The sequence below is a fragment of the Ctenocephalides felis genome, unplaced genomic scaffold, assembly GCF_003426905.1.
Source record: "Ctenocephalides felis isolate EL2017-DRISC unplaced genomic scaffold, ASM342690v1 CF-g0.4_SCAFFOLD_00845, whole genome shotgun sequence".
NCBI lineage: Eukaryota > Metazoa > Arthropoda > Insecta > Siphonaptera > Pulicidae > Ctenocephalides > Ctenocephalides felis.
In genome coordinates, this window is record NW_020536999.1 from 59,614,368 (window position 1) to 59,631,235 (window position 16,868).

General features: G+C 26.4%; 1 protein-coding gene across 1 annotated transcript in view; it reads right to left on the minus strand.

Moving 5' to 3' along the window:
* The window catches only part of LOC113386708, a gene marked incomplete in the record, with an annotated part of 10,379 nt that extends 6,746 nt beyond the window's left edge, over positions 1–3,633 (minus strand). The window contains 1 exon segment of the mRNA XM_026624471.1: positions 3,451–3,633.
* Between the last annotated feature and the right edge of the window lie 13,235 nt (positions 3,634–16,868).

The following is a 16,868-nucleotide window of genomic DNA, read 5'->3' on the forward strand; positions in this document are numbered from 1 at the left end:
TGAAAATTTGAAAAGCGGTCATTTGACCGCCACCGGTAGGGATAGATACAACATAAAATGTTGGTAGGTTTAGTGTTACATATTGATATTCAAAACATATATATTTAAGCCATCTGGTGGATCTTATCAAAATCGTTTCTCAGATTTCAAATATCATTCGGTTGTTCTTATTGCCCAAAAACAATAAACCTTTTTAATAACAACTAGCAATAAAAATTTGAAAAGCGGTCATTTGAACCACCACTGGCAGGAGTAGGTATAGTACTTATGTTTTTTTATAGATTGAACATAATGAATAATAGTTACAGGAAAATTAAATTGTCTTATATTATAGAAAAGTCATGCCTTAAGTTGAAGAAATATAAAAACCGGGAATTTATTAATTTCGACTAAAGTTTCAAAGCGGTAGGTTTAGTGCTAAGAAAAACAAGATATTAATTGCGATTAAAAAAAGTTATTCTAATATTTGCTTATATAAATGTTATATAAATACCATTATATATTTGCATACATACAGTTATGAATTGATGGAACATAAATATTCTATCTAACCCTTTGATATCATGTATAACTAAAATAGAAAACGTTTTCTTCTAAAATTGCCACTAAAATTTTTGAAGTGAATTGAAAATTCATTTTGAAGTGAATATATGTGCCTGCATTTTACAACGCTAAAAACTTGTATCTAAATGCAAAATTGGAAGTTGTAAGAGTGAAAATATTTGGAAAAGACTAATATTTTGGGAAAGACTATATTTTGGAGACAACAATGAAAAAAGCGGAAATTAGAAAGATCTATTATAAATAAATAACTAAATAAATAATAGGAAATTTGCATTTAAAAGCGTCTCAAAATACAATTTAAAAATAAAGAAAATAATATAAAGGCAGTCTCTACCTAAAATCTTCTTCATTCTCGTGTCGTCTTTGCCACAATTTGCTTAGCCCAGAAACTACCCGTACTACAATTTTCAACATCATGTAAGCAACAAGTATTTTCTGGGATAAGCCATAGATTGTATCGACAAAAACCAAACACTCAAATTTAAATCAAAATCAAAATCCAGATGTCGTCGAATTTTCAAAAAACTCAGCCCGAATATAAGGCCGTACTACAATATAAACGCAATGTAAGTACCGCCTATATACGGGATGAGTCATTCGAATGATACATACAAAACTATCAATAATTATTTGTAAACATAATAAATAGATTTGGGATAGAAGATAAATATATGGATGCATTTTTGGGTGATAAGATGGAGATAATATGAAAATTGTGTAAATTGTGTAAAATGTTGCAAATGGTTCGAGCTAAATATAGAAAAATTATAAAAAATATATGTAACAAATTATAAAATATATACCAGTCAAAATATGAAAAGATAATGTATAATAATTAAACCACAATACTTGTACTTGATGCAATTAATTTATGGATTACATTATAATATATTTAATAGTCAATTACTATATATTAAATTGATATTGGAAGAATGTTACAAAACTAATAAATTAATACTAAATTGTAATTGTAAATTTAAGCGCATTTAATAACAACAAAATCTATTTAAGATAAAATGAATAAAATCGATATTAAATTGGTAAATTAAACTTGGTAAAAATATTTCTAAAAAAATATTAAATCAAAAACTTCAATGTGTACTCATGAGTCATGACATTGAAATTTATTGAAATAAATAAGTGTTCAAATTAATGAAAAAAAGTTTTTAAAAGCCAAAATTTTTCTTAGCATAAGCCAAATGCTAGTTTCAAAATTGGTAAAAATCTTAAAAGTAAAAATTCTTGAACACAAGTGTAATATAATTTATAAAACATAATTAAAAACTAATTGAAATTGATGGATAATTTAGTGAACTAAGATAGAACATTGTAAAACATGAAAAAGAAACTTTTTTATTATTTATATGAAAATTGTTTCATAATCTCTCATACCAGACACCCCTATCTGAGATATGCAAATTACTTAACTAATAAAAAATACTGGAAGTCTGAATGCAAATAAAATTTATACAATATAAAATAAATATTGTAAAGTCAGTAAATTCATATAAATGGTAATAATTACTATTATATTATATATTATTGTAAAATGTAAGAAAATAAAAAGTTGTCGCCTCAATGAAAAGTTAAAATTCAAATATAAATTAAAATATTAAAAATATTATAATAATGTTATGAAAAAATATAATTTTTTATTGTAACATGTTAAATGTTAAAATATTATTTGAAAAATATATTTGTAAAATTATTAAACAAAATGAAATGTTGACTTTGCAAGTCTAAACATGCGTTAAAGGCAATTTAATATGAATTTAATATGTAATGTAATTAATTTTGAAAAAATATTTGCAAGACAAAAAATTGAACAAATAAAATATAATAAATAAAATCAAACAAATCTGATGATATAGATTTATTATATGATACGAGTTTTGATGATAGAATTTTTTTAAATCAAAAATAATGTGTAAATTATTGAATATATTGTCTTTGTATCCATGAAATACCATATTGGCCGACAAACGATTCAAAAAATAATTAAAAAATAAAATAAATAAAACAAATAAAAATTCAACTTAAAATGTATGATTATATTAAGACTTAACAAATTTAATTTTAATAAAACTATATAAATATGTAAATAATTTTAGTTAGTAGCTCTTCAAAATAATTGAATAACTATTATTAAAAAATATAACTAAAATTATAAATATTTCGACTTTCATTTCATATTATTTATATAGCAAAAATAATTAAATTTGAAATAATGATAAATTAAACAAAAATAGGAAAATGCTTTGCTAATACCATATGCGAATTTGTCTTAATAAATAATGCTTTTAACTGCTTGAAATAAAAATTAATAACTGAAAAATTAACTTCACCATCCAAATTTAACAAAACTTCAACATTCGAATTTAAATATATATATTTCTTAAAATAAAAAATAGTTAAAATGAATATTTATATTATTAAATTAAATTGAACTGAATTAAGTTTGCATTTTATTTAGTAACTCCTCAAACTAAAATAACTAAAAATTTTAATACCTAGATTTTCATATTATTGTATATTTTTTATATAGTAAAAATAATTAAATTTGAAATAATGATGAAGAAATTAAACAAAATGTTGAAGTTGAAAAATACAAAAATTCTTTGTTAAAACCGCGAAAATTTTCTTTAATAATAAACTGTTTGAAATAAAAATTAATACATAATAATTTCAAAACCAATTAATGATGAATTTATTAATTTTTGTTGCACTTGCGCGCGAATCAAATTACATATTGTAACAACAATATACCATTTAAAATATATAATTTGATACTAGTAATCAGACACCCTCATTTATTTATATTTATATATATATATATATATATATATATATATATATATATTATGATAAAAACATGCATAAATACCTTTTAAATTCTTCGGGTACAAAATCTGTCGTCCTGTTGCACACTTTAAAACTCACTAAATTATATTATATAAAATTATGTAAAAACACTGACAACAATTCACTAAAACTTTTAAAAATTTACAATTAAAATTATTTTTCAATCACTTCTATTTTTCAAATTCAATGCAATGTCATCCCCGCGCGATCCCGGCAGCAAATGGACACCAATTGCAAAGGAGCCGCCTTAAGTAGCCTCGGTGGCGAAACTCTTTGACAGTGGCGCCAATTTATTTGATAGGCGATCATTTTGAATTCAACAAGTTCAATTTGACCGCTAATTTTGAATTTGCAAATTGGATGAGATAAATTGTTATTGGTTATTTATTAGATAAATTGTTATTTATTTATTATTTATAATATATGTATAAATTAGATATTATTTAGGAATATTGTTAGACAAAAATTGAAATTTTATAAAACAAATATAGTATAAACGGAATATAAAATATAATATATTACAAAATAGCCGAGTCAATAAAAATTTCACAGAAAGTTTCTGAGGACTTTCGAGGAAAGATCCGATTTCGTTCTTTAGTTTTTGATTTTTTAACTTCCTGTAAGGTAAGTTATAATAATCGCAAAAAAACGAAAATAAACATTTTGGCATTCCTTAGAAAAAATGGATGTATGTGTGTGTGTGTGACAATTACAATTGTTCGTCCACGATTTCGGGCGAATAGATCAACCGATTTGAATGATTCAAAAAGCATTTAATTCCTACTAATGTGGAGACATGCTAACTAGGTTTTGGCGAAGACAGGTCTAGCCGTTACGGAGATACGGAGCAAAGAGTGGAGAAATTACAAATCGAGTTTTTGAGAGAACGAAGTATCTGATACAAATGATCTAAAAAACATTCAATTTGTAATGATTGGGAGAAGGGGTGATTAGTTTGAGGCAAAGGCAGGTCCAGCAGTTTTGAAGATACAGAACTAAATGTGCAAAAAATGGCAGTTTTTCAGAAAGCTAAGCGTCCGATTTGAATGATTCAAAGAACTTTCTGCTTGTTTTTACAAAAAAAATAATTTTTCTTTATCACTATTTTTTTTTGTACATCGAAAATAATTCAAATTTTAATTTTAATTCTGACTAAAGTTCTAATATATTTTAAACAAATAATTTCAACTTTGCTATTCAGTTTATATAACTCTTATGAATATTTGACAATGACAATGACAATGACAAAAGACAATATTACAATATTTATAATTTAAAAACATTTAATATTTCTCGAACATTTTGTTACGGTACGGGAAGTTCCAGCAATTTGCCTCAAGGCACGACACCAATAGTTTATTATTTATTACAGATGTATAAATTAGATATTATTTAGGAATACTGTTAGGCAAAAAATCGAAATATTTTAAAACAAAAATAGTATAAACAGAATATAACATATAATATATTACAAAATAGCCGAGTCAATAATATATAATAAAGGCAATAATAAAAGCTTCACAGAAAGTGACTAAAGCTCCGATTTCGTTCTTCAGTTTTTGAATTTTGTTTTTTAATATTATTCAAAATCAGAAATATTTCAGAATGTGGAAATTACTTTCTTATTGTTTATACACATGTATGTTATTTATTTAAGGAAATAAGTATATTAATTGTTCGTGTATCAATAATTAAAATTTGAATTTTTAAAAAACACGAAGAAACTACATTTTATTTTAATTTTTGTTTTTATTATTGCTTCAAATCAGAAAATTTCAGAGGAGGGGGAAATTATTTTTATTTTTATTGGTAACAATTTTATTAATTTTTTATTGTTTTTATTTAAGGAATTATATTAAATGTTTTTGAGTGGTTTTGTTTTTAAAAAAAAGATTCGAGTATTAATTTTAAGATTAGTTTTCAGTAATGTTGTTAATAATTTCTTAATAATTGCTTCATAAAAATGTGTGGGTCAAAAAATATGTTTGCGCTATAGTTTTTAACTTCAAGAAGAAATTTATGTTTTCATCAAAAAATCCTATTCGATAATTTTATGTTTTTTCGACATTTCAATCCAGTGTGTGAGCCGATTTTTGTCCTTCCGATTTCGAAAATTTAAAAGTCATTCCGATTTCGATTAGTCTAGACTAGCATCGATTAGTTTTGCGCGATGATCGGCCGACCCGTTTCTTTGTAAATAGCAGAAAAGTGAAAATTTTTTTGTTTACGTTTTAGCTCACAATTCTGAATCGATTTCGAAAGTTCAAAAACCGATATTGGTTGGGAATGATAATGATTAGTTTTTGGTAAAGATCTGCTGGCAAGTGTTCTTGTAATTAACTGTTGAATTTTTTTTTTCGACGATTTAATAGCTCATACTAAAATATAACGACTTTACGACAAGTCGTTTAATTTTAAAGTTTAATAAAATTCGTAGCGTTTCTCTGGCGTTTATCAAAATTAAAATTTTCATCGACGTTTTCTCAAAAACTGAAAATTTTTTGTTCACGTTTTAGCCAAAAATTCTTAATCGATTGTAAAAATTAATAAATCTGGCCAAGACGTTTTTTCGTAATTAACAATTTAAAAAAAAAATTGGATGAAACTTTTTAGGTTGATATATATCATATGGAGCACTAAAATATTAAGTCGTTTAATTTAAAAAATTCATTAAAGTTTGAAAAAATATCATTTCAAAATTTGTGTCCATGCCACACTTTCTGATGTAATAAGTCAAAATTCGAATTTCACAAATTTAAAAAACATTGAAATAAATTCGATAAGGAGTAGCCGCAATTATGTTTGCGAAAAGATCGGCCAAATCATTAAAAATTGGAGGATTTAGCAAAAAAGTAAATGAGCAGTCTACAAAACTTCTCTACTTGTGTAAAAATGTTGCATTTGATTTAAATCTTTAAATATTATCAAGAATTTCATAAGTATAAATAATTTGGATTGATTAAGTCAATTATTATACATTTCGTAAGTTCATGCAACTTGCCTTAAGGCAAAATGCCACTTTCAACTAGTTTCATTTTTGTTTTTAATATTACTCTAAATCAGAAAATTTCAGAGGAGGGTGGGAATTGCATATTCTTACTTTTATTGTTAACAATTTTATTGATTTTTTTATTGTTATTTATTCATATATTAAAAAGAAATATTATATATTAAATAGTTATATGTTTTTGAGTGGTTCACTTGAAAAAAATTAATCGTGTATTAATTTTAGTGTTAAGATTAGTTTTTTGTATAGTTGTTCTTAATATTCCAATATTCGCATTATAAAAATTTCCTGTGTGGGTCAAAAAATATATATGCGTTTTGGTTTGTTTTTATTAAATCAATGGGTTTCATATATGCAATTCTCACCAAAATTAAAATAATTGTATTCCGTATAGAATTAACTTCAATACAAAGAGATTTATGTAAAAATCAAATTTCGGATTTTTAAAAAAAATCACCTTCTTTTCATAATATGTTGAACATTTTGTAAGGTATAAAAGTATAATGAAAAAGGACTTAAAATTTCATTTCTAAAAACAATAATTTAAATTAACAATTCGTATCTTGTTTCTGATGACTTTTTAATTTTTCCTGTTTTTCGTCTGGCATTGATTCGGCTAAAAGTAATTATGACACAAAATTATTATAATTTTATCGGTATACATTAGTATTTGCCATCTAAGTGTCAATAAATCAATTACTTAATTTATATGTGTACCTGTATCTTTAAAATTCAGCTTTTGTGAATAATATAGTTGTAAGTGGCTTAAGGCCAGAAGGCAAGTTACACGATTAATAAGAAATGAAATTTAGCTTTTTACATAAAATTTTATACTGTTTATTTCCAAAATAACATTTATTTATTATATTCTGTAAATTATTATTTTTTTTTTTTTTTTTTTTTTTTTATATTTTATTGGCCTCCGCTTTACAGCATTTTTAGCCACATACATTATTCATTTTATTCTTCATCATATTCTATACAATTCTTACATATATATTTCTTATACATTCATCATATATACACTATCTCTTCTTAAATCCTAATCTTCCATCCAATTTTCATTCTTCTTCTTGTTTCTCAATATGTTCTTCTCATATTCTGAACTTCTTCTTTTCCTATTTACTTCAATTTTTTTCTTGTATTCTACAAATTAACAATTATTTGAAAGCGCCAGGAGTCGAACCATCGATCTCCGGCATGTGAGTCGGACATGCTACCTCTGAGCTACGTCCGCCACTCTGTAAATTATTATCTAGTCTAATTGTTTATTTCCTAATCAAAATGTTGTTATTTATCTTTCTTTGTGGTTTTAGAGGACTATATGCCTGTTTTTCTTCAGATAAAATTTTAATAAATAATATGTATGACATTGTGATATGGATTTATTAACCTTTATTTGTAATTTATTTAGTTTTATATATCAAAAATATTGATAGTCACCATTAACTTAGTTATTCAAAAATATCTTACTCTGCTGGATTCAAGACTTTAGACTTTTATTTAAGAAAACAATGTTCAGAGGGATATCTATATTAATTCAGGTACAATGAAAAATAAAACGGTCAAGCGATTTGGAATGGTATGAAACGTCGAGAAAACATATAGTATTAAAACTTTTGGCAAAATCAAACTTTCGATAATTTAAAATAATGTAGTACCTATATAACAATTTGAAAAATTTTAAAATTAGAAATATCTTGAAATAATATTTTATATCTTGAGCCCTTATGTGAACGAAACGACTACTGTAGAATCTCGTTAGAACAATCATACTTAATACGATTTTTTGCATGATACGCATACTTAATACGATTTCTTGCACTTTGGTTATAGGCAAGTTACATGAAATCTGAATATATGAACAAATTATTACTATCAACTATAAAATCGCATTAATTCATTCACAAAATAGAAACGGTATATTTGGAAAAGTTTATGAATAATATAAATCTTTTTATAATATTTGATATTCTCATTACAGTTGATCCTTCTATAACGCGGCTGAAAATAGAAATCGCGCTAGAAATCAGGATTTAACGTAGAAATCAGGCTATTTTATAACGCATTCTTTGGAAACTACTATCGCCTTGTATAGGAACCGCGGTGTAAGAAACTTAGTCCAAATCACATCCTTAGTAAAAATTTAAGCTTATGTAGAAAAGTGTTGTAAATATTTTTCATGTTTTATATATTCAATTTTTATTAAATATATAAAAATATGAACTACTTATGTATTAAATATTTTTTACATTAATTTACGATGCAAGTAGGTACATTTGGTATTATATTGGAAATTTGTAGACATATCTCCCAAGCCTAATATCAATATACATCCTTTTATGTTAATATCTTTATTGCTCTGTTTTTCTCAAAAATGATCTTTTATACAGTTACCACTGAATTTCTATAGAACAAGGGATGAATCATCCCCCAATTCTAGGTAAGAAACCTAATTTCAGGTGGTCAGCGACACAATAAACCGTTAATACATATCGGTTGATATAAAATTTATACCTTTTTGTACTTTTCAATTGTAACAATGGAAAATGACTCAACTTGAACTACATTTACCTGTTATAAAATTTGTCTGCGAATTTATTAAAGTTTCCTGGAATATTTAGAATACAGGAAAAGTACCCAGATGTAATTGACAGGTTGCCAAAATGTTTAACAATGATAAATAAATTATATTGATAATGTGTTATTTAATTTAAATGCATTTTTACTGTAGTAAAATGTAAAAGGTTTTTTAATACCAATTTCCATATTTACTGGTTTGTTTAATCATTTTGTTTAACTAACAATATATGTATACCATATTTCTACCAATTTTACTAAATGGTCACTGTTTTACACAATCTTATAAATATTATTTATTGTTTGAAATATTTCAAATCTTGTTAATATTAAATATTATATTGCACAGTAGTTTACTCTATTTGCTATTTTTTATTTTTTATATTCCTCTTTTTTTATTTTTAGTCCTAATCAGATTAAAAGCGTTACTTTTTCATATAACAACCCAACCATTAATTCTGGGTAAGGTCTATTTTAACTTGGAAGTATATTGCTAGCTATATTTTCCGATGTCACTACTGCTTGAGATCGGACTGTCCGAGACGGGTATCTAACGGATTCAAAGTGTGAGCTATAATCTCTAGGCCGCCAGAAAGTCCATGATTGAAAATTGATGTTTCACGTTTTTTATTTCTAATTACTTTTATATTAATAATTTTAATTTATAAATTTCGGGCATCGTATTTTATAGAATAGCATCTATTATTTTTGCATTAGCAGAAAAGTGTAAAAAAATGATTAATGATTAATTATGAATTTAAATATTAAACGAGTCGCCTCGAATTAGACCTAATTTAAATAGAAAATTTAGTACTTATTTCTATTTAATACAAATAAAAATAAGAACAAAATTTGGTATACTTATTTTTATATAATTTATTTTAAACATTTAATTACAAGATCAACTAAGATGCCCATTAAAATTTTATCTAATTCAAATATAAATTAAATGTGAAATAAAATGTATTTTTTCATTGTCCTCAGTTCTAAACCTTTACATGTCTTTAAGATCATGTTTATAAAATTCATTTATATCTATTTATTAAGTTTGAGAACCATATTTAAATGCCTTGGTACATTTAAAATTTAAATACCCAAACGAAAGCAAAATGCCAAAATTGTGTACCTAGAAATGACGTAAGGTTCAATCGAAGAAAGGATAATAATAAAATTTAAAGCATTGATAGTAAATCAAGGGGGCTTGAAACATAGCACATAGGAAATACATCAAAGTACAAATTTATAAAATCAAAAAAAAAATTCAACATAAACCAATTAAAATTTATTTGCAGTATTTCATTTTTATATACGATATTATTATACGAGTTAAGATATCGAAAATTGTATTTTCCCTTGATAGCTTATATAATAAAGAATCTTACGATCTTTAAAATTTGAAAAAAAATTATTGTACATTACAAAATTAATTTTATATTTTATTAGTAAAAGAATAACCAAAGAATATTTTGGGTTACAATATGTTTGCCGCAATGGCAAAAACGGTTACCACTGTTGTGTAAAAATCAAAAATAGATTTTCTTTTCTCTACATAGTTTTTGAAAGATTTATCTGAAAAGAAAACATTTGAAAGGTATAGTATTAATAGATGGTTGCTAATGGTTGTTAGTATTTAATATTTTAGTAAAGAAATTAATAAGTTAAAATTAATTAGTAACAAAAATTATAATTAACATGATTATCAAATATTTAATGAATATGGAGCTTCGGTTGTTTCACACCTTGCGGTAAATGCAACTATACATGTATTACATTATAATAATTATTTAAAATATATTTTATGCATAAGTAATGTAATATTGAATTTTTGAACCGGTAGTTATATTTATTTTGAACTTTCCAAAGCAGAAATATGTGCTTTCTCACATTTCAAATCATTCCTAATTTCAAATTTGGAATACGTATGTATGTAAGCTATTTTACGACCTTTTTGTCTGGGCTTTAAAAAAAACGGCTAAACGGGTTTTAAAAACATAAAGGTCATAAAATGGAACTCACTAGGTGTAAGTGTCATTTTGCCTTAAGGCAAGTTGCATGAACTTCCCGATATGTATAACAATAGACTTAATCGATAAAAATTGAAAATCAACATAAACTTTCCAACCATTTATTTCAAAAACAAACTTTTTGCTCTCGATAAAAACTAACCAATGCAATTTTCAATTATGTTTCAAACAACTTACAATAACTGTTTTTTAAACACAATTTTACTAACTGTAGTGCTCAACCCATTATTCCAAATTTCAATAAATTTATATAATTCAGCAAGTTGTTGCAGAACTATAATATTTTCGATAATTCAATTAGATCATGGACACTATCGCTATTATAAGCTTAAAAAACACAAAAAATGTTTATAAACATTTTATTTTACAATAAATCGACCCGAACGATCTTTGCCAAAAACTAGTCAGAACGATTCCCAAATGAAATCTTTCGAACGATTTTTCATTTATTTGAAATTGAAACGGCTTTGCCGATCGTCTCGCGAACCTATTCAAAGTTCTTCCTTATCGAGTTTCATCTAATGGCTTTCAAAGTTAAATCGGTTCGATCAAGTCGTATTTTTGTAATTAGCAGAAAATTTTTAGTCTTAGTTTGGAAGATATCATTTTAGGAATAATTTGGGAATCGTGTTGAATTGCATTTCGCAAAAATCGGCCGTTATATTGTTTTGCCTTTTTAATGAAATTCAACATGGTACCTAAAATATCATAAAAAATAATTAAATTTTGAAATATTGGACAATGCTTTTTTTTGCAACATAATTAATGCAATTACGGATACAGATATTGTAAGTTAATTTGAAAAATATCAATTAGAAATATACTTGAAAAGTATCAATTATGTATTTAATGATTAAGTCGATTATTTACATATATCGGAAATTTTTGTAACTTGCCTCAAGGCAAAACACCGCTTACACCTAGTTAAATATTCAATACTGTAAAAATTAAGAAAGATCTGAAAATGCAATTTGAAAAATTTCAATACCTTTTATTTTTGATTGTGATTCAAATGCGAACCTTTTAATACGAAAATTTGAAAATTAGTACTCGATTGTCGGATTCTCATTAGAATCGGTTGCTTTTTTACATTGCATACGAATCCAATTTGCGCTCTTATTGGAATATTATTTGGTTAATGTGATTAATCCAAATCATTCATAATGCTTTCACATTATGTGCAAATTATCTTTTAATCGACACATATATATATATATATATATATATATTATTAAATATCATTAAATAGTATAATTATATTTATATAATAAAAAATATTTATTCAGAAATCTATCCAATTATTAATAGAATAATAAAGATGAGTTAAAAAAATATATTAAATTTTGCAGTCTTTGTAAAAATTTATTTATAACTTACTAATATTTTTTGCAAACAATATTTTAGGGGGCGTCCAATTTTATTGGTCTCCGCTTTACAGCATTTTTAGCCACCTACATTATTCATGGGGGCGTCCATAACACGTGTATTTATTTTTAACCTGAGATTTTTAAAAACAAATCCAAACATTTCCAAAAAAAATTAAAAAATTACAGTTTTTTCGCGTAATTAAAAAATACATTTGATGTTGGGTGGAGGAGGTGGGGTAATTTTGAATATCACCGCGTATTACCAAGAGGGATGAGGGGTCGAAAAAATCGATCACGTGATTAATAGACGCCCCCTTAACAAATATGCATTGCTTTTCAAGCATTCAAGTTTACTGGAAAAGGATTATCTAATTAATTTAGGATTCAATGCCAATGCACAAAATTTGTGCATAAAGTAGATATTGAACCAATGTTTTCAAATATGGAGCCAGCACTGTTTATTAATAATATTAAAAAAAACTGAAACCCATTCTTTTTGCATTAAAAAAATAGAGTTATAAACACTTAAATATTATTGAAATAAACTAGTGGTGCGTGACATCGTGCAAATTGCTGGAACTTCCTGTACCGTAATGAAATATTCGAGGAATATTAAATGCTTTCAAATAGATTATTATAGATACTGTAACTTTCATTATTTGTATTTTATAGACAACAGATGAAGGCTTTTGAATTGAACGATGACTTTTATATCTGTTGCATGAAAAGTAAGAATCAAAACTTGATCAAGCGGAGTTAGAATGAAGGATCTTAGCTTAGTTCTCTCAAAAACTGCCGTTTATTACACTTTTAGCTCATTATCTTTGAAACGTCTTTGCCAGAAACTAATTACCATGTCTTCTTTTCATTACGAATTGAATGATTTTTTAATCATTCAAATAGTATACACTGATCTCTCAAAAACTCAATTTCCATTTTTTGCACTCATTGCTCCGTGTTTCGGAAACGGCTGGACCGAATGCTTTTTGAATCATTCGAATCGGTTGAGCGGTGCCGAAAAATGTCGACGAAAAATAGTATAGACACATACATACACACACATCCATTTTTTCTGAGGAATGCCAAAATGCTCAGAAACCATTGAAACGTAAAGATATTCAAACAATTTTAATTTTGATTTTTCGACAATTACAATAATTTACCCTACGGTAAGTTTGAAATACTAGGTGTAAGTGGCATTTTGTCTTAAGGCAAGTTGCTTTGACTTCCATACATATGCAACAAAATGTGCAAATAATGGATATAAATTTCATTGTTATTTAATTCAAAACTAAATTTCCAATTTCAGTAGGACCTCGATTATCCGGACTTCAGTTATACGAATTCGCGATGATCTGGATTTACCAACCGCGACAGAGTTATATGTATGTACGTATCTACAGTAAATGTATGTAAAATAATCCAAGAAAATGTGCATGTACATACATAAGGAAATGTTAATTTCTTATTAAACATTTATTTTCGTTGATATCTATGTATGTTATTGTATATAAATACACAACATTATTCTTCATACATTGGAGGTCAATCGAGGTTCTACTGTATTTTGTTTCCTTCTAAAATCTCAACCATTTCCAAGATGTGTAGAATAAATACACAACATTATTCTTCATACATTGGAGGTCAATCGAGGTTCTACTGTATTTTGTTTCCTTCTGAAATCTCAACCATTTCTAAGATGTGTAGAATAAATACACAATATTATTCTTCATACATTGGAGGTCAATCGAGGTTCTACTGTATTTTGTTTCCTTCTGAAATCTCAACTATTTCCAAGAAAATCAAAATGTCTCAATAACTAAACATTCATCAACAATTTTTCATAAAACGGAAAGGTCCAAGTGCACAAATTGATTCAGAACAAACAACAAAATGTTTCGTAGATATGTAATTTAACATTAGAAAAGGTTTGTTTTGATTATACACACACATGCACAAACACATGTATGTATATATGATATGTGCATGTAAAACGGTTAGTGCGGAAGCAATTAACGAAAAATATGAAAGCTCGGTTTGGCGGAGGGGATTGCCTTCGCAGGTGTTTTGGACTTATAGAGACAGAGCTGATTATCGTTTTGTCAAAAAAACATCAGAAATTTTCTGCAATATATTATTTATCATCAATAAATAATTGCCAATTGTAAATAAAATAGCACAGACAATTTTATACGTGTGACTTCACAGAAAAAAAATTTCTATTTGGTTTCGAGTAGAAACTGAAAAGAGTGCAACTTTAAGTAGATACAATTGTTGGTGATACATCACGTTAATTATACAGGGTCATTTATATGAAGTTAATGTAAATGTTGAATAAACTGAACAATTTTCAATGCGTTTTTTCATTATCGAAGTTAAAGCCTTACAATTTTTCCAGCTATGTTCGAAAAACAACGTCGAATAAGTACCACCTTCATTGGGCAAACAAAATTTCGCTTGTTTTCATTGACCGCATATTGATGGTGCACCGATTGAACCGATTGAATAATTCAAAAACATTCGATTCATATTGATAAGGAGACGTGCTGATTAGTTTTTGGCGAAGGCAGGTCTAGCCGTTCCAAAGATACGGGGCAAAAAGTGCCAAAAACGGTAACTCAGTTTTTAAGAGTTAAAAAAATGTCATTTGGCGGTCAAAAATGTTTATTGGTCATATGTACATCAAATTATCAGATATTTTATAGAGATTTTAATAATGTGTACACATTTTGTGTAATTTTTTTTGGGTTCCGTACCGAGATTTTCATTTACGGTTCGGGAAGTTCCAGCAATTTCCCTTAAGGCACGATGCCATGCACCCCACTAGTTAGAAAATTGTATTATTAACGACCCAAATTAGATGTTTTCACCAGAAAATCCGATTTGCTAATTCTAAGAGTTTTCTCAACGTTTTAAGTCATTCTGAATTATTTGAGATTAAAATTGGGAAAAATATAGATGTATGATGTGAACTAAAAATGATTCAAATATGTCGATTAGTTGAGTTACTCTTTAAGGAGTCGCGTTTATCAGTCTAAAACTGATGATCGGTCAAGCCGTTTTCTATAATAAGCAGAAAAGTTTTGGCAAAAAATCCTGAATCAAGCTCGAAAGATAAAATCGTGCGGATTAGTTTTTGGCAACAATTGGTCGAGTCGTTTCTTCGTAATTGATTGGTATTTCGGCGATTTCAAGGATTTTTATGATACGGCTATACGATAAAAAAATGATCAGCGCTTTTGTGATGTGAGCCAAAAATTGACCTATGGTCGACGTTTTCTCAAAAACGACTAAAACGATTTCAAAAATTTAAATTGAATTTTGAGACGATGGGCCGAGGCGTTTCCTTGAACAGAAAAGTTTTATCCAAGTTTTCGTAAAGTATTTTGAACCAAAAATTCAAAATTATTTAAAAGATGTCATTTGGGAATAATTGGTTGGTTAACAAAAATTTTTTTAACAAAGATCGGTCGGGTCGTTCTTCGAAATTGATTGATAATTTGTTTTTGTGATTTTAATGAAACTCCTTATGGCGTTATAAAGGTCCTGATGTTAATAAATATACTAAAATAATAGAGGCCTGCAACAACTAGTTTAATTATAAAAATTAATTAAAGTTTGGATTAATCGGCAATGATTTTACAAAATCTTGCGTGTTTAAGACGTGTTCGTATTTTATTAATGTTTATCATTTAAACCATTTGTCGAAAATAACTAACATATTTGGAAAATTTGTGCAAAATTGAATCAACTCGGTATACTCATAAATTAAAAAATGGATTTTTAATTGATTATTTTAAGTCGATTATTTACACATGTTGGGACTTACCTTAAAGTAAAATGCCACTTACACCTAGCTATGTAATTTTTAATCAGTAATTTCTTCAATAACTGCATGTATGTATGTAAAACAATATCAATATGTTAGTTTGGAACACTCATACAAAAATGACAAAATTTTATAAATTAGGTTTGATTCATATAATTATATATTGCAGACATTAAATTACTTTTCTAATTTTTATTTGAATGAATGAGACATACTGTTTAAAAATATAGTGTGAGAACTGAATTGCAGAAATTAATAATAGCGCCTGAAGTAATACCACCTTTCAAAGCTTTTTTTACTTTATGCAAAAATCGAGACAAAATAATCAGAACATTAAAAAATATTCATCAAAATATATTAAAAATGCAATCGGCTCTCCATTTAATATAGATTACGGAATAAATAATACAGCCGTTCGACTGGTTTTGCTAATTAATCAACGGTTCGAAAAAAAATGCCGCGGGCTTGTTAATTTATTAGCGTGAAGTTGTTCATAACAACTCAGTGGCAACAACAACAACTAAAACTTACTTTAGACAAATTAAAATTATATTAATAAACTATATCTTAGTTTTATGTTTTTGTTAGATTCGAAGCAATTCTATTTTAGATAAATTGTTAAATCATATACAAAA